Here is a 19,529-nt window from a genome sequence, read left to right as displayed (position 1 = left end):
CTACAAGAAGAAGAACAGCACCAAAAATAGAACAAAGACACAACATGTAGAATAACACTCACGAAACCTGTAAGCAGAACTTTAAATTATTACTACATCATAGAAAAACACGCAGCCAGAACTGTTTATAACCTATATATACAACATCGCAAATGTAAACCAAATAGTATAAACAGACCTATATACATGTTCCAGCCCACTGAAATGCTTTGCAAAGAGTAAAGCGCGAAACGCGTATGGCACAAAAGTTGTGTTTAATTCAGCTGTAACTAGAGTCCGGAAACTAAAAACTATCAACATACCGTAATAGTATAGGACTGGTCATAGATGAATAAGCTGCATCTAAATAAAAGAAAATAAACAGAACAGGAAATTAAAATGGAGACTGTCGCTGTGCTCGGAAACTGTAGACATACGACTTCAACGTAAGTGATGAATCCGCGTCGCAATCATTAGGAACTTACCATAACCTGTATTTTTAGCCCCAAATGAAGGGGGCACGAGATCTAGTACCATTATAGACGTGAAATTTATTGATCGTTGTTGACTGCCTTTCAGTCACAAATGTCTTTTGCTTATTTAGGTTAATATTTAAGCAAAATTGGACGTTTTGCTCTCTTAGATTGGTTTGCTCTCTGTGAAGATTTCATTTTTGCCAGAAGTGAAACACTTAACCGCAGCGTCTTCTATTCCAGACTTTTCTGCTGCAAGCATTATGTTATTCGAGCACTTGACGGCGTTGCCATGGCAGACTGCTGAACTATCGATCACCTTTCGCACTGAGAAACGGAGAAAAGCGCAACAGAGCACGTAATTAATGTCAGTTTGCCTTAAGCGTGGATAAATAGGGGATTACGTCCATAAGTAGAGGGAAAAGATTGAGAGAAAATCCTAGAGAGACTCAGTCACCTCGATTAAACATGTACTCGTAACATTCTTCTTGTTCTTTTTCCATGGATTGTTTCATTCGAAGTCAAGTGAAGAATTGGAACGTCCACAAGCCACCGGCGCGTAATTTACTGAAATTGCGTGACTTTGCATAAAGATCACGTACCACATATTCCCGGAAACCTACCATGCAGAATCGCTGCTGTAAAGCACCGAAAGAGATGAAGAAACACACTATTATGCAAATAGAGAGAGAAATCAGTCGTGATTGCAATACTTTTATGTTATAAGGTTGATGAATTTTATACGTAATTTTGTTGCTTTGGAATTTTTGATAATGACCATTATATTTGTACTGAGTTTTATAATTTTCCTGTTTTCTCCGAAACGCGCCAAAAAAAAAATTAAAAAAATATTGCAACCGCGACTGAATTCTCTCTGTAACATTACCACTGTTACTACACCAGTGTCACACAGTTTGAGAACTGAGTGAATGACTTCTATTAAGCAGATGCTAACAATGTTTTGGCTAATCAGTGTATATCTAATTGAACTGCTCATGACATAAAGCTCGTATTGATACCCACCATGCGATGACGAGATTGCAGGAGCTCGAATGGCTAATAAAGTGGCAAGAAGTAAATTCAAAATACCACACCGCCAAACCTTGTAGACTCTTTCGTGAAATCATTCTTTGAGTTTTGCGCTCGAAATGTTCCACATTCGAGATACGTAAGACTGATTTTTCATTTGGGCAATTTAACATAAAGTTTAGCCGAAACAGGCAACAAAACTACTTTACTGCCTTAATCGCTACCGTTGCGTCTCGACCGTGAGAACTGAAAGGCAGACATAAAGTAGCAAAGGTGGCGCTCTGTTCGACAACAGACCAGCGAAGGAACCATTGGCTTGGCTTACGTGGATTTAGATAATGAAGGCAGCAGCAATAAAATACTGGGAGCGAAAGGTTATATACAACACGTGCAAAGGACAGACTGCAATGATAAGTGTAGAGCGGCGCGAAAGGGAGCAAATGATTGAGACTGGAGTGAGAGGGGAATGTAGCGTATCCCCGCTGTTACTAATTCTGCATACTGAGCAAGCAGTAAAGGAAACCATGGAGAAATTTGGAAGATCAATAAAAATTCTGGACGATGAAGTCGTGGTCCTGTCAGAGAAGTCAAAGGGCTAAGGTAGAAGATGGTTCAAATGGCTCTGAGCACTATGGGACTTAACATCTATGGTCATCAGTCCCCTAGAACTTAGAACTACTTAAACCTAACTAACCTAAGGACATCACACAACACCCAGCCATCACGAGGCAGAGAAAATCCCTGACCCAGCCGGGAATCGAACCCGGGAACCAAGGTAGAAGAGTTCAGCGGAATGAGTAGTGTCTTGAAATGAGGCTAGCCGGCCGTTTTGGCCGAGAGGTTCTAGGCGCTTCAGTCCGGAACAGCCCGACTGCTACGGTCGCAGGTTCGAATCCTGCCTCGGGCATGGATGTGTGTGATGTCCTTAGGTTAGTTAGGTTTAAGTAGTTTCAAGTTCTAGGGGACTGATGACCTCAGATGTTAAGTCCCATTTGAAATGAGGCTATAAAATGAAAACCAATTAAAAGTAAAACGACGCCAGTCAAACCCGCGTCCGGCGATCCTGATTTAGGTTTTCCCTGATTTCCCTAAATCGCTCCAGGCAAATGCCGGGATGGTTCCTTTGAAAGGGCACGGCCACCGTGTTTCTTCATCCTTCCCTAAACCGATGGGACCGATGACCTACGCTATACGGTCCCCTCCCCCGAATCAACCAACCAGCCTAAAAGTAAAACGACGTTAAGGAGCTACTGTCGAAATAAATGAGGAAGTGGTGAGAGAATTAGATTAGGTATGAGATACTAAAAATAATAGATGAGTTTAGTTATTTGGGCAGCAAAATTACTAACGATGGCCGAATCAGAGAGGAAAAGCTTTTCTGAAAATGGTTTGGACAAGAAGAGAATAGAAGCTTTCGAAATGTGGTGCTACATAAGAATGCTGAAGATTATATGTGTAGATCACATAACTAATGAGGAGGTATTGAATAGAATTGGGGAGAAGAGAAATTTGTGGCACAACTTGAGTAGAAGAATGGATGTTGAAGGTGGTAGGACATGTTCTGAGGCATCAAGGGGTCACCAGTTTAATACAGGAGGGCAGCGTGGAGGGTAAAAATCGTAGAGGGAGACCAAGAGATGAATACACTAAGCAGATTCAGAAGGATGTAGGTTGCAGTAGATACTGGGAGATGAAGAAGCTTGCACAGGATAGAGTAGCATGGAGAGCTTCATCAAACCAGTCTCTGGACTGAAGACCACAACAACAACAACAAAGCGGAACGATTTCATTTAAAATTTACTTATTACTGGTAAGTTGGAATAATTTTTCACAATACTGTTTGAAATACCATCAACACTTTAAGAGCCTGTCTCTGGAGTTTTTATATTCCCATTAATTTTACTGAAGGATGTTGGCGGTACTTCTGGTTGCTTTAAGTTTCGTGGTGAAACATTTTTAATACATTTTCTTGCTTCTCCAAACTGAACGATTTGGTCGGGATTTTGCTGCTACATTTAAAAAGTAATTGTTGAAAGTACTTGCAGCTTTTGAATTCTGAGTCACAACACTGTCATTTAGTTTAATTGTTATGGTATCTTGTACACTGTCTGGCTGTCCTGCCTCCCGTTTGACAGTACGCCATTAACAGGGTGACACACAATAATGGGAATGTTTGAAAAGAGTAGTGGCAGCCATGGGCAGGTGGCAGCACTGCGAAAACAGTCCGCCATTTCAGTAATCATGGGTAAGAGGAACAGAAAACAGCGTGCTTTAGCTGTAAAAATGTTTTATAAAAATCGTGATAGTTTGGTAGCGGCGCAGAGTGAGTTTCGACGTTTTTATAATTGAGGACGTCGTGATGCCGTTCCGTCGAAACACGCGACAAAATGTTGGATTAATAACTTTGAAGAGACTGGATCAGCCCTCAAGAAGAAACCAACAGGAGACCAAGAAGTGTGCGTTCTCCAGCGAACATTGATGTTTTACGTGAGTCTTTCGCATGGAGCCCAATGCGTTCAATTCGTAAGCAAGCAGCAGTGACTGGAATGTCCTGGGAGAGTGTTCGCAGAATTCTTAATCTTGATTTAAAATTTCATCCGCGCAAACTATAGACGGTGGAACAACTGAAGGACAACGATTACTGGTTACGATTAGGATTCTGTCAACAAATGATAACAAAACTAAAAAATGACGATGGATTTCTAAACAAATTGTGGATGCCAGATGAGGCACATTTTCATCTCACAAATATGGCTCTAAGCACTACGGGACTTAACATCTGAGATCATCAGTCTCCTAGACTTTGAACTACTTAAGGGGAGGTTACTATCTTTTGGCTCAAAACATCGATTTTTGTTAAATTACATTTTTGGATCCACAAAATTGTTTAGAATCCACCCCTGAAACGGTTTTTCCGAATACGGATCGGAAATGTTTGTTATTCGCGGTTGAACAAAAAAATGCACCTGCCTGAAATCGGCCTTTTTCACGCACTAGTTTTTTTCTTTCGGAGGACGAGTTATTGTACCGGTGCTTGGGAGGAAACACGAAAAATTCTAATGAAAGTTTGATCGCTTGTGTTTGGAAGTTAGCCCCCAAGAATTTGCATTCTTGTGCGATGACTGTGGAGATTGCGACTTTCCTGGCTGTGAGCAGCTTCAACGAAGGGTATTGAGCAATTCTGAAGACCATGACAACGATGGACGTCACTCTGGGACTCTATTCGGCGCAGTTCGCCAAGCATTGGGACGGATTCCAGCGGCCGAAAACGCTTGTCACCGGCCGTACGAGAGGCTCTGGAGCAGCGCAGGATGGCCCATATCGGGCAGAACGCCCTCTATGAGGAGGAGGAAGGACTAGTTTATGGACCCAGACTAGCAGATTGAACGTACGTTGCATAATATTGCATTTATATGTAGTCAAAGCTTCAAACGCGTTTTACTCGAAATGACATTTATTTTATGGTAACTTCAAATCTACTGAACTGATTGGCATGATTCTTTGTTTCCGACGGTGCTAACTAAATTGTCTAGGAGGTGTACCGCTTTTATTCCGATCCATCAACTATAAATATTTTTACTTGGCCGACGAAGTCGAAAAATCGATGAAAAAAAAACCTATTGTTTCAAATGGCCGCCATTTTGTTTCCTATGGTCCAAATGTAGAGGAAATATCAATAAACATTTTGACCAAATTTGACATTGATATCTATAGCGTATCCCGAGAAAAAATTCTCAAAGAACATGCTTATTTCGGGCCAAAGATAGTAAACCTCCCCTTAAACCTAACTAACCTAAGGACATCACATACATCCATGCCCAAGGCAGGATTCGAACCTGCGACCGTTGCAGCAACGCGGTTCCGGACTGAAGCGCCTAGAACCGCTCGTCCACAGCGGCCGGCGTTTTCATCTCACAGGCTATGAGAATAAACAGAACTACCATTACTGGGCAAACACAAATCTTAATGACGTTCTTGAGCGCCCTTTACACGCTAGTAAAGTGACAGTATTGTGTGGTCTTTCATCACATGGGATTATCGGACCGTATTTTTTCGCAAATTAACAGGGAATCACAATAACTGTCAATGCCGATCGTTACGTAGAGATGTTACGAACTTTCGTTACACCTGCATTAAACAACTTCTCTGACGTTCCAGAAGATTGGTTTCAACAGGCGGGGCGACATCAGACACTGCACGGCAATCAAAGGCATATGTGTGAGAGTTGATCGGCAACCGCGTGACCTCACGATTCGGTCACATTCCCTGGCCCCTAGATCACCTAATTTATCCGACTGTAATTTTTTCTTGTGGAGCTACCTCAAGAGGATAGTCTACACGACTCAACCAAGAACCCTGGATGAGTTAAGACAGAGAAATCGGGATGCAATTCACAGTATTCCAGCTGAAATGATGCAACGGCAATGAGGAATCTCAACAGTAGATTTCACGAATGTGTTCGTGCAGGAGGACGCCATCTAAAGGGCGTAATTTTTTTTTTTTTTTTTAAATGATGAATGCCATCAATGTTTCGTAAACAGCAAAGTTGTAAGGTTTCAATTACTATGAATGCAATTTCTTTCCTTCATCATAGTTTTATTGGATTTTGGAAATGTTCCCGTTTTTCACGATAAAGGATGACAGCCCGTTTTTCTGTCACCCTGTAGTTTTAATCTTATTACCTGCTCCTCACACTGGTTACAGCAAACTTGGTTGCATTTTATATCGTTTCGTAGGTGAGCCATCATGGACTCGTCAAGTTCGTAATGTCAATGTGTATGTGTGTTTGGGGGGGGGGGGGGGGGGGGAATGTGGAGTGGAGGGAGACAAAAGGATGAATACAGTAACATCAATTTAAAACAAGGATAAGGAGGCGAATTAAATCGAGCAGTAATGAGTGGAGAGATCATGCAGATATGGAGAGGCTTGCAGGGTATAGCACAGAGAGCTGAATCACACCACATCAACGCAGTAGTGTGCCATTACAAGCCAGAGACAAGGAAGGCACTTCCACAGCAGCAGGTGGGGCGAGTTGGTGCATCTGTCGAGCACGCTGCAGGTGCCCTGCGGGGGAGCAGCGGGCGAAGCCCACCCGCCGACAGTCACACCACGTGGTGCGACCAAGTCCCAAGGCGAGACGGGCCGCGCAGCGCCACGTGTCCCGGAGGGCTGGTGGGGGATGAGGAAGAGGGGAGGGGAGGGCAGGCAGCCAGCTGTTGTGGCGCCGGCCGAGCCGTGGCCTTGAAGAGAGGAGAGCGGAGTAAGAGAGAGACGGCTTGAGGGGGGGGGGGGGGGGGGAGAGGGAGAGCGAGCGCTCCGCCACGTGACCGCCTCGCTTAGCCCAGCGGGGTAGCGGCCGCCTTGTCGTCTCTCTCTTTCTCTCTTTCACCTCCTCCACCGTCCTTGCGCCTCCGCCTTCCTCCGCCTTACCTTGCTCCGCTGAAAAACCTGGCAAGTGGCTTGGCTGACCGGCATCTTCGGCTCTGCTTGCTACCGCCGCTTGGCATCGTTTCTCAGCTCCCGCCTCACCAGGCCAACAGCCCCAACGCTAGAAATTGGTCTGACCGACCCGTAGGTGTGAGAGGTCTCTCTTAACTCCAGTCACCTCCGTTCCACACTTTGCTGAAGGAACAACCCAGGTTCGCTTATACAGCCAAGCGTTAATTACCTCGTAATCCTTTCTTATCAATGCTCTATCTAGAAGTGAAATGGAAGGAAGATACGGATTTCTGGCCAAATACGGTAATATCAACAGCAGCAGAAAATGGTGTAGCAGAAGTACCATTCGGTATCAATAGGAAAGTAAGGCACGGAGTGAGCCCACTTTGAACAGTTCACTGATAGGACTGTTGTCATCAGATTCGACAACAAACCAAAATCAACATCTGCATCTACATGGATACTCTGCAAATCACATTTAAGTGCCTGGCGGAGGGTTCATCTAACCACCTTCACAATTCTCTATTATTCCAATCTCGTATAGCGCGCGGAAAGAATGAACACCTATATCTTTCCGTACGAGCTCTGATTTCCATTATTTTATCGTGGTGATCGTTCCGCCCCAACACTAGTTCAGGTATACATGCCGATGTCGCAAGCAGAAGATGAAGAGATGGAGAAAATATGTGAGGATATTGAAATGGTAATTCAGTACATATAGGGAGATTAAAATATAATAATCATGCGGCATTGCGATGCGGTAGGAGAACGGGTTACGGGGGAAAGTGGACTCGGTAGCGGGAAAGAAGAACGACTTATGGAGTTCTGCAATAAATTTCAGCTAGTAATAGCGAATATTCTGTTCGAGAATCACAAGAAAGAGGAAGTATACTTGGCAATGGCCGGGAGACACGGGAAGATTCCAGTTAGATTACATCATAGTCAGGCAGAGATCCGAAATCAAATATTGGATTGTGAAGCATACCCAGGAGCTGATACTGACTCATATTACAATTGACTCGTGATGAAGAGTAGGCTGAAGTTTAAGGGACTAATCAGGAAGAATCAGTGCACAAAGAAATTGAATACGGGAGCACTACGGAAAGGAGATATATGCTCGAAGTTCTCTGAGGCCGAGAATACTGCGATAATGAATAGATCAGTAGGAAGTTCAGCTGGGAGGACTGGACATCTCTAAAAAAGGCAGGCACCGAAGTTAGATAGAAAAATACAGGTAGAAAGAAGGTGACCGCAAAGAAACCTTGGGTAACGAAAGAAATACGTCAACTGACCGACGAAAGAAGGAACTACAAAAAAGTCCAAGGAAAGATAGGAACACAGCAACACAGATAACTTAGGAATGAAATAAATGGGAAGTGCAGGGCAGCTTATGCGAAATGGCTGCTGGAAAGATGTAAAGAAATCGAAAAAGGAATGATCGTCGGTACGACTGCCTTAGCATATAGAAAAGTCGAAACAGCCTTCGATGAAATTAAAAGCAAGGCCCATAATATTAAGGGTGCAATGGAAATTAGACTGTTAAGCACAGAGGAGAGAGTGGGTAGGAGGAAAGCGTACATTGAAGGCCTCTATGAAGGGGAGGACATACCTGATAGCGTGTAGAAGATGAAACTGAAGTCGACGTGGGAGACTTAGGGCATGCAGTGTTGGAGTCAGAGTTCAAAAGAGCTCTGTAAGGCTTGAGATCAGATAAAGCAGAAGGGAAAGATAACACTCCAACGGAATTTCTAAAACATTGGAGAAACTGGCAACCAAACGACTTTTCAAGTCGGTGTGTAGAATCAAAGAGTGTGGCGAAGTACCATCAGACTTTCGAAAGTATATCATCCACACAATTCCGAGGATAGCAAGCGCCAGAAGTGTCGCTCTATCTGCTTAACAGCTCACGCACCGAAGCTGCTGACGAGACTGGTGTACAGAAGAATGGAAAAGAAAATGAGGATCGCGGCAGTTCTGACGTTGCTCATGATAATGGAAGCAAGTCTGAAAAAGTATCGAGACACGTTTATAGGATTTGTTGATTTAGGCAAAGCGTTCGACAATGTAAATGGTGCAAGATACTTGAAATTCTGAGAAAAACGGGAGTAAGCTAGAGGGAAAGATGGATAATGCACAAAGCGTACGAGAACCGAGAGGGAACACTAACATCGGAAGTCCAAGAACGAAACTCTCGGATTAAAAAGGGTGCAAGATAGGATTGCAGTCTTTCGCCCCTGCTCGTCAGTGTGTACAAAGAAGAAGCAATAACAGAAATAAAAGAAAGGTTCAACAGTGGAATTACAATTCATGGTGAGAGGATATCAATGATAAGATTTGCTGGTGACATTGTTATCCTCAGTGAAAGTGAAAAAGAATTACAAGCTTTGTTGAGTGGAATAGACAGTGCAATGAGTACAAAATACTGGAAAAACACAAAAGTAATGCGAATAGCGAGAGACTTGACGTCAGAGTTAGGGATCACGAAGTAGACGAAATTAAACAGTTCTGCTACCTAGGGGGACATAAAAAACTGATTAGTATTGGCAAATAGGGCATTCCTGTCCAAGAGAAGTCTACAAGTATCAAACATAGGCCTCAATTTGAGGGAGAAATTTCTGAGAATGTACTTTTGGAGCACAGCAGTGTGTGGTAGTGAATCATGGACGGCGGGAAAACTGGAACAGAAAATAATTTGAGCGTTTGGAAATTTCTGGTAAGTTGCTATGGGACCAAACTTTTGAGGTCATTGGCCCTAGGCTTACACACTACTTAATCTAACTTAAAGTAACTTACGCTAAGGACAACACACACACCCATGTCCGAGGGAGGACTCAAGCCTCCGACGGGGATTGAGCATTTGAGATGTATTAAAGAAGAAGAATGTTTAAAAAATTAGATGGACTAATAGGATAAAGGAATTAGGATTGTCTCTTCAGAATCGGTTGAGAAAGGAACATACAGAAGCTGATGACTAAAAACAAGTAACTATAATAATGGACAGTCACTTGCCCATACCAGGGAACAAATAATAAGCATATCATAGATTAAATTCTGGTAGACAGCTAGGTTATCGGAGGATATAACTCAGCTGACAAATTTAACCATAGTGAAGCGAAAGCTGAGATAGTTCCTTTGAAACTTACACGGCCAGTTTCTTTTCCCATAGTTGCCCTAGCCTAGTTTATGACCCGTCCCTAATGACTCCGGCCGGCCGCGGTGGTCTCGCGGTTCTAGGCGTGCAGCCCGGAACCGCGCGACTGCTACGTGCGCAGGTTCGAATCCTGCCTCGGGCATGGATGTGTGTGATGTCCTTAGGTTAGTTAGGTTTAAGTAGTTCTAAGTTCTAGGGGACTGATGACCACAGCTGTTAAGTCCCATAGTGCTCAGAGCCAGAGCCTAATGACTCCGTCGTCGACTGGGAATTAGATCTTGATCGCCCTTCTTTTCCTTCTGGGAAGCGTAAGAGAACAGGCCATACTTGAGTCGAAAATACCAAAATGACATGCAGTCGATAAAATGTTTCTAAAGAAATCGCAGATAAATCTTTACCTACATGGCTTGGTTGCGATTACTAGTTAGTCTTCCTGAATGTGTAGCTTTGTCACCCCTGTGGAGGCTGCAAAGCAGGTGCGGCCAAGGTTTTGGCTCGTGGGGTGTGTGGGGGCACGAGTGCCAAAGCTCTCAGCTGCGCTTCACGTTTCCCCCACCTTCAAGACACTCTGTCTAATCGCAAGTAGGGGGAAGAGGGGGAAACATGGAATATACACTACTGGCCATTAAAATTACTACACCACGAAGATGACGTGCTAAAGAATCAAAATTGAACCGACAGGAAGAAGATGCTGTGATATGCAAATGATTAGCATTTCAGAGCATTCACACATGGTTGGCGCGGGTGCGACACCTACAACGTGCTGACATGAGGAAAGTTTCCAACAGATTTGTCATACACAAACAGCAGTTGACCGGCGTTGCCCGGTGAAACGTTGTTGTGACCCTTGTGTAAGGAGGAGAAATGCGTACCATCACGTTTCCGACTTTGATAAAGGTCGGATTGTAGCCTATCGTGATTGCGGTTTATCGTATCGCCACATTGCGTTGGTGGAGTGCCATTGGGTACTCGTCTCGGTCACCTCTTGTTCGTATTGTTGGCGCTTTGAACAGTGGACGTTACTTTTCCGATGTGTTACGACCCGTGGCTCTACCCTTCATTCGATCCCTGCGAAACTTTACATTTCAGCAGGATAGTGCACGACCGCATGTTGCAAGTGCTGTACGGGCCTTTCTGGATACAGAAAATGTTCGACTGCTGCCCTGGCCAGCACATTCTCCAGATCTCTCACCAACTGAAAACGTCTGGTCAATGGTGGCCAAGCAACTGGCTTGTCACAATACGCCAGCCACTACTCTTGATGAACTGTGGTATCGTGTTGAAGCTGCATGGGCAGCTGCACCTGTACACGCAATCCAAGCTCTGTTTGACTCAATGCCCAGGCGTATCAAATGGTTCAAATGGCTCTGAGCACTATGGGACTCAACTGCTGAGGTCATTAGTCCCCTAGAACTTAGAACTAGTTAAACCTAACTAACCTAAGGACATCACAAACATCCATGCCCGAGGCAGGATTCGAACCTGCGACCGTAGCGGTCTTGCGGTTCCAGACTGCAGCGCCTTTAACCGCACGGCCACTTCGGCTGGCTCCAGGCGTATCAAGGCCGTTATTACGGCCAGAGGCGGTTGTTCTGGGTACTGATTTCTCAGGATCTATGCGTCCAAATTGCGTGAAAATGTAATCACATGTCAGTTCTAGTATAATATATTGGTCCAATGAATACCCGTTTATCATCTGCATTTCTTCTTAGTGTAGCAATTTTAATGGCCAGTAGTGTAGATCTTGATTGCCCTTCCTTTCTTTCTGGGAAGTGTAAGAGAACAGGTCGTACTTGAGTCGAAAAAACCACAGCGACATGCAGCTGATAAAATGTTTCTAAAGAAATCGCAGATAAAACGTTACCTACATTGCTTGGCGGGGATTACTAGTTGGTCTTCCTTAATGTGTGGCTTTGTCGCCCATATGGAGGCTGCAAAGCAGTGCAGCCCAGATTTTGGCTCGTGGGGTGTGTGGAGGTACGAGTGCCAATGCTCTCAGCCGCACTTCACGTTGCCCCCAGCTTCAAGACACTCTGTCTGATCGCAGGTAGGGGGAAGAGGGGGAAACAGCATGTTTGACGACATACGGAAATTTAATTCTGGCCGTGAGTCGTAAACGGATAGCCAAGTGCTAAGGCGACTGCTTGCGATAATCGGGAAATCCCGGTTTTCGTTGTCATTCCATTCTACAGCCGATGGTTGTCCTTACTCATTTAACGTATTTCATAATGGCTGTAGTCGCCGCAGTGCCTGTTTCTTTGGACATGCAGGCATGTGCAAAGGAACTTTGCTTCGTAATCAGAATAACACAGGCTCTACAGTATCGTGTAAAACTCTTAATTCGTTTAGATTAGATTAGTACTTGTTCTATAGATCATGAATACGACACTTCGTAATGATGTGGAACGTGCCAGGTTAATAAAAGGTGTCTATACAAGATATTACATTACACAAAATATTACATGACACTTAATATTTTTAATATTTTTTTTATTGGTGGGGGTTGGGGAAATTACCCACTTATTATATCCAAAAATTCATCTAATGAGTAGAAGGAGTTGCCACTAAGAAATTCTTTTAATTTCCTTCTAAATGCTATATGGCTATCTGTCAGTCTTTTGATGCCATTAGGTAAGTGACCAAAGACTTCTGTGGCAGCATAATTTATCCCCTTCTGTGCCAAAGTTAGATTTAACGTTGAGTAGTGAAGATCATCCTTTCCCCTAGTGTTGTAGCCATGTACACTGCTACTACTTTTGAATTCGTTCGGTTTCTTAATAACAAATTTCATAAGTGAATATATATAGTGAGAGACTACAGTGAAGATCTCTAGCTCTTTAAATAAGTGTCAGCAGGAGGATCTTGGATGAGCTCCAGCAATTATTCTGATTACACGCTTTTGTGCAATGAACACTCTTTTACTCAATGATGAGTTACCACAGAATATGATGCCATACGAAAGCAGAGAATGAAAATAGCCGTGGTAAGCTAATTTACTGAGACGTTTATCGCCAAAATTTGCAATGACCATAATAGCATAAGTAGCTGAACTCAAACGTTTCAGCAGATCTTCAGTGTGTTTTTTTGCAGTTCAACCCCTCATCAATGCATACACCTTGAAATTTTGAATATTCTACCTTAGCTACCGATTTCTGATCGAAGTCTATATTTATTAATGGCGTCATTCCAATTACTGTGTGGAACTGTATGTACTGTGTTTTGTGAAAGTTTAATGAGAGCCCATTTACAGAGAACCACTTAATGATTTTCTGAAAAACATCGTTTACAATTTCACCAGTTAGTTCTTGTCTGTTGGGTGTGATAGCTATACTTGTATCATCGGAAAAAAGTACCAGCTTTGCATCTTCGTGATTATAGAATGGCAAGTCATAAATATATATTAAGAACAGCAGAGGACCCAATACCGAACCTTGCGGCACCCCATTCTTGATTGTTCCCCAGTTTGAGAAATCACCAGTTTTTTGCATATTATGTGACCTGCTTATTTCAGCTTTCTGCACTCTTTCATTTAGGTATGATTTAAACCATCTGAGCGCTGTCCCATTCATACCACGGTACTTGAGCTTATGTAGAAGTATACCATGATTTACACAATCAAAAGCCTTTGACAGATCACAAAAAACCCCAGCGGGTGACTTCCGGTTGCTCAGAGCATTTAATATTTCATTACTGAAAAACCTTTCTGGAAACCAAACTGACATTTTGTTAAAACTTTATTTTTACGAAGGTGTGAAGCTACTCTACAATACATTACTTTTTCAAGAATTTTGGATGAGGCAGTCGGAAGAGAGATTGGGCAGTAGTTGTTGACATCAGACGCATCCCCTTTAAACCATACAGCCACTGAAACTTCGAAATACTGTAGGGAACGTGCGGTGAAGATGCACTACTTCGTGCAATAGTGTTTAGGTGGTTCAAGGACGTAAAATAATGACGACTTGTCTGTATTGGCCAAGGTGGGCCAAGTGTTTCGGCTTCTTCCTGAAGTCAACACCATCACTGTTGGTGCGACTATCTGTGAGGATCGGCGGGTAACATTACGTAACTCCCGTTAAATGTTGAGAATTTTGTGTTGCAGAGTCTTTATGGTTATGTATGGTCATATCCGTAAGACCCAATATTTGTGTCCGCTGGGTGCCATGTCTGTTGACTTCCGAACAAAAGACTGTGCGAATGGAGAGAAGACGTGAAGTGCTGCGTCTCTTTGCTGATAGAGGGGATGCGCCTCTGCAATCGACTATCCTCGTTGATGTGTGATGGCTGCATTATTTCGATCCTGAAGGAGAACGAGCCGGCACACTATGGAAATCGCGATGTTCTCGAGTACCAAAAAAGGTGAAAATTGTTCCATCTGCAGAGAAAATGACGATGATCGCATTATTTGACTGTCATAGAATGATTAGCTAGCATGCAGTTCCATCGCATACTACTGTAACAGTAGCGTACTACACGTAAGTGTTGGCTAAACTGAGGGAGCATATTGCAAAGAAACGACGAGAACTTTCTCGAACTGGGTGGCGACTTCATCAAAACAATGCGCGAACCCAGGTCGCAAATCAAGTCGCAGGGAACTTCTGGCTCAGTTCAGCATTACCTGTGTACCACACTCGCCTTGTAGTATCTTGAACCCTTGAAACGTCCCCTTTGAACAATTATACACGACTGTCCTTAAACTGATACACAATATTTTTTTTAGCGCAACGCAATCTGACTTTCAAAAATCCCTACAAAAGAATGGCCCTGACTAACATTAAACTATACCTTTCACAAATCACTTACCTCACAAAAATCTTCGCTGCTCAAGCTACTGCAATACAGCGAGCGCCACTACTGCCAGATTCAAACTATGGAAGGCACTAACTACTGATAGGGATAGTTAGCAAATGAAAGATATTAGTAGAGAACAAACAATGTATTTACCTTGATATCATCATATATAAATATAGCAGTTCATGACAAATTACAAATCTCCGCCATCTCTCTCCCCACATCCACCACTGCTGGCGGCTCACCTCCAACTGCGCAACGTTACGCGCTGTTCACATCCAGCTGCCGCTGCCCAACACTACAATGGCGAGTATTACAACAATGCAAATCAGCCGCAGTCTGCACACAGCACAGCCAGTGATTTTCATACAGAGGTGGCGTTACCAATAAAAAAAACCTAAACAGCCTACTGACACCCTGTGAATTTTTAAATTCCCATCACTAAATGGAAAGCTTCGGAGCATTCGATTTGAGAACTCTGAAGTAGTGCTCAAGAAAAGTGAGGCGACTCTCAACGACCTGACAGAGAACGGCCTACACCATGAGTTTGAGGACTGGTAGAGACGCTATAAACAGTGCATTCAAGTAGGAAGTGAGTACTTTGAAGAAGAACTTGTAAACATTGCAGTGGAGTAATAAACATCTGGAATAGATATCAGGCTCAATCTTTATTCATCAACCCACCTATTACCAAAAAAATTCATTACTGTTTGGTTGCGCTATCGTAGAAGAGAGGCAGCTGGTCTATGGGAGACTATTCTTGGAATATACATAGGTTGGAACTGAGAAGAATGAGAAGCTACTAAACGATTTTCTTCCATTAAAAGACTCCATTCCCGCTGCTCTACAGCAGACCACTGCCGTTTTAAGGGTAGTAAAAACTTAAGAATATTGACGTTGCTTGGCTTATAACACCGTAAAGGCGCTATACGTAGAAGTATCCACCACCCGCAAAAAAACCGTCTACTTCCTAAAGAAGGCCACACCTATACGGCCGCAACTTCGCTTATTTCAGTATTTTAAGAAGCTTATAATATGATCTGAATGTTATTGGCACCGACTGTGCTAGTATTCTTGTTTATCTCACTTTGTTCTTGGTTCATTTCTTTCCATACATGTTTTGCAGCAATTACACCATCCTCAGCCATTTTCTCTTTATTTCAATGCAAAACATAGTCGTATTGTACAAAGAGGCTAGTGTTAGGGAGGTCGTGGTCATTAATTTCACAAACCGTATTATCCCTGTACATTTGGTAGTTGTGTTACAATCTGCCTAGATTGGTGCATGTTTCAATGCAATCTAATATATTTTTTTCGCTGCACCATTCGTAATAATTTATGTTCTATTTCTGCCAAACTGCTATTTCAGTTCCCTTGGTTTCCATTTAGACATCCGATTTTGATCATAGTTATGTAGTCTTTACGAAAGTATGCCTGGTTGTGAATTAGAAATTGTGTTATCTGGTTTGAAATTCGTGTTATTTGGCAGTGCAACTAAAACATGTTTCAAATTGCTTCAGTTTATTGTTCTTGCTATACGTGGTACCTTTATCATTATTTCACACACATAAAAAAAAAGGTTTGCATCACCTCGGTTCCGAGAGTTCCGGAACCTGTATAGAAAATTGGTACAGAGATCAACATAAACATCATTTCCGCTCTTTTTATTGCTCATGAAAACCACACATTGCATCTTCTACCACAATGCAGCGAGAATTTCAGAGGTGGTGGTCCAGATCGTTGTTCACGCCGATACCTCTAATACCCACCCGGCTTGGGTGGCCGAGCGGTTCTAGGCGCTACAGTCTGGAACCGCGCAACCGCTACGGTTGCAGGTTCGAATCCTGCCTCTGACATGGATGTGTGTGATGCCCTCAGGTTAGTTAGGTTTAAGTAGTTCTAAGTTCTAGGGGACTGATGAGCTTAGAAGTTAAGTCGCATAGTGCTCAGAGCCATTTTCTCTAATCCCAGTAGCAAGTGCTCTTGGACTGATGCATGCCTGTATTTGTCGTGGCATACTATCCACAAGTTCATCAAGGCACTGTTGGTCCACATTGCCCGCTCCTCAACGGCGAATCGGCTTAGGTCCCTCAGAGTGGTTGGTGGGTCATGTCGTCCATAAACAGCCCTTTTCAATCTACCTCAGGCGTGTTGGATAGGGTTCATGTCTGGAGAACACGCTGGCCACTCTAGTCGAGCGATGTCGTTATCTGGAAGGAAGTCATTCACAAGATGTGCACGATGGGGGCGCGAATTGTCGTCCATGAAGACGAATGCCTCGCCAATATGCTGCCAATATGGTTGCACTATCGGTCGGAGGAAGGCATTCACGTATCGCACAGCCGTTACGGCGCCTTCCATGACCACCAGCGGCATACGTGAGCCCCACATGCCACCCCAAAACAGCAGGGAACCTCCACCTTGCTACACTCGCTGGACACTGTGTCTAAAGCGTTCAGCCTCACTGGGTTGCCTCGAAACACGTCTCCGACGATTGTCTGGTTGAAGGCATATGCGACACTCATCGGTGAAGAGAACGTGATGCCAATCCCGAGCGGTCCATTCTGTATGTTGTTGGGCCCATCTGTACCGTGCTCCATGGTGTCGTGGTTGCAAAGATAGACCTCTCCCTGGGCGTCGGGAGAGAAGTTGCGCATTATGCAGCCTGTTGCGCACAGTTTGAGTCATAAAACGACATCCTGTGGCTGCACGAAAAGCATTATTCAACATGGTTGCGTTGCTGTCAGGGCTCCTCCGTCCCATAATTCGTAGGTAGTGGTCATCCATTGCAGTAGTAGCCCTTGGGCGGCCTGAGCGAGGCATGTCATCTACAGTTACTGTCTCTCTGTATCTCCTCCATGTTCGAACAACATCGCTTTGGTTCACTCCGAGACGCATGGAAGCTTCCCTTGTTGAGAGCCCTTCCTGGCACAAAGTAACAATGTGGAAGCGATCGAAAGGCGGTATTCACAGTCTAGGCATGGTTGAACTACAGACAACACGAGCCGTGTACCTCCTTCCTGGTGGAATGACTGGAACTGATTTGCTGTCAGACCCCCTCAATCTAATAGGCGCTGCTCACGCATGGTTGTTTACATCTTTGGGCGGGTTTAGTGACATCTCTGAACAGTCAAAGGGACTTTGTCTCTGATGCAATATCCACAGTCAACGTCTGTCTTCAGGGGTTCTGGGAACCGGGATGATGGAACACTTTTTTTGATGTGTGTATTACGACTTTCTGCCTTCCATGGTTATTATTAAACTCTATCACTTTATGGACAACATACTTACTGTTACAGTGATCACTATACACTCATTTCGTAAGCAGTCCTCTTATCTCTGAAAGAGCGAGGTGGTGCAGTGGTAAGACTGGACTCACATCTGAGAGTGGGATGGTTGAAACGCACGCTGAGCCATCCAAACATAGTTTTTCCGTAGTTTCCCTGAATCGTTAATGGGTGATCAGTAATAGCTTGTGCTTCCTCCTCAATGTCCTCTGGACAGGACATTTAAACCCTCACCTTCCCTCTTTCTTACAAGATTTTTGTGTTCTGGACGGGTATCTCGGACTGTGTTCGACACAAGAGCTTCAGTTTTGTCTGTGCAGGTGTATACGGAGCGGTCCATCGATCGTGACCGGACGTCAAACGAAAAAACTATAAAGAACGAAACTTGTCTAGCTTGAAGGGGGAAACCAGATGGCGCTATGGTTGGCCCGTTAGATAGAGCTGCCGTAGGTCAAACGGATATAAATTGCGTTTTATAAATAGGAACCCCCATTTTTTATTACATATTCGTGTAGTACGTAAAGAAATATGAATGTTTTAGTTGGACTACATTTTCCGCTTTGTGATAGATGGCGCTGTAATACTCACAAACATATGGCTCACAATTTTAGGCGGACAGTTGGTAACCGGTAGGTTTTCTAAATTAAAATACAGAGCGTAGGTACGTTTGAACATTTTATTTCGGTTGTTCCAATGTGCAGGGCCGGCCTTAGCCATCCAGGTGCCCCGGGCGAGTCGTCCAGTTGGCGCCCTTTATTGTATAAATAGCGAACCTGGCAGTGCTTTGCAACACGGTATTTGACTGTTTTCTAGAAATCGTCTTAAGTGGTAATTGGCGTCATCTTATGATCATAACATGGTTTTTTTCCATCGTAAATTTGAGTATTTTATTTTTTTAAATGGAAATGAAATCCAAATAATCTGAAAGCCCGCTAAGACGCTCCATGTGAGTCTTGTGTAGCCTGTGACGTCAGTCCAGCATGCTGCTGTCGCTGCCGTAACAGTCAGTATAGCAGTGATATATTGTTTGGGCATTCACGTTTTGGGAAATTGTCTAAAAATATTGCGTAGTACTGCACTGTACATCTACAACAACTCCAGAAAATTGTTTTTGCGTGTTCCAAACAAAGTAAAGATGCGTAAAATGTGGTTGAAACAGGCTCTTATATCCCAAATATTTCTTTTCTTTTCTGAAGCACCCCTGTACTAAAGCGAACAAAACAAAACAAAAATTATTCAAATTGGTCAAGCCATTTCTTTGTTTTGGTGAGACTAACACACAACAATTGATTTTTATATATAGGAGGTAATATGTATAACGAAAAAACACTAATTTTGAATTGGGTACCATATTTTTTTGAATTTAATATAACTGTAAGCCAT

This window comes from Schistocerca serialis, chromosome 6 (genome assembly GCF_023864345.2).
Source record: "Schistocerca serialis cubense isolate TAMUIC-IGC-003099 chromosome 6, iqSchSeri2.2, whole genome shotgun sequence".
In the NCBI taxonomy this organism is placed as follows: domain Eukaryota; kingdom Metazoa; phylum Arthropoda; class Insecta; order Orthoptera; family Acrididae; genus Schistocerca; species Schistocerca serialis.
The sequence above is the reverse complement of the archived record's forward strand: the minus strand, read 5'-3'. Positions refer to the sequence as shown.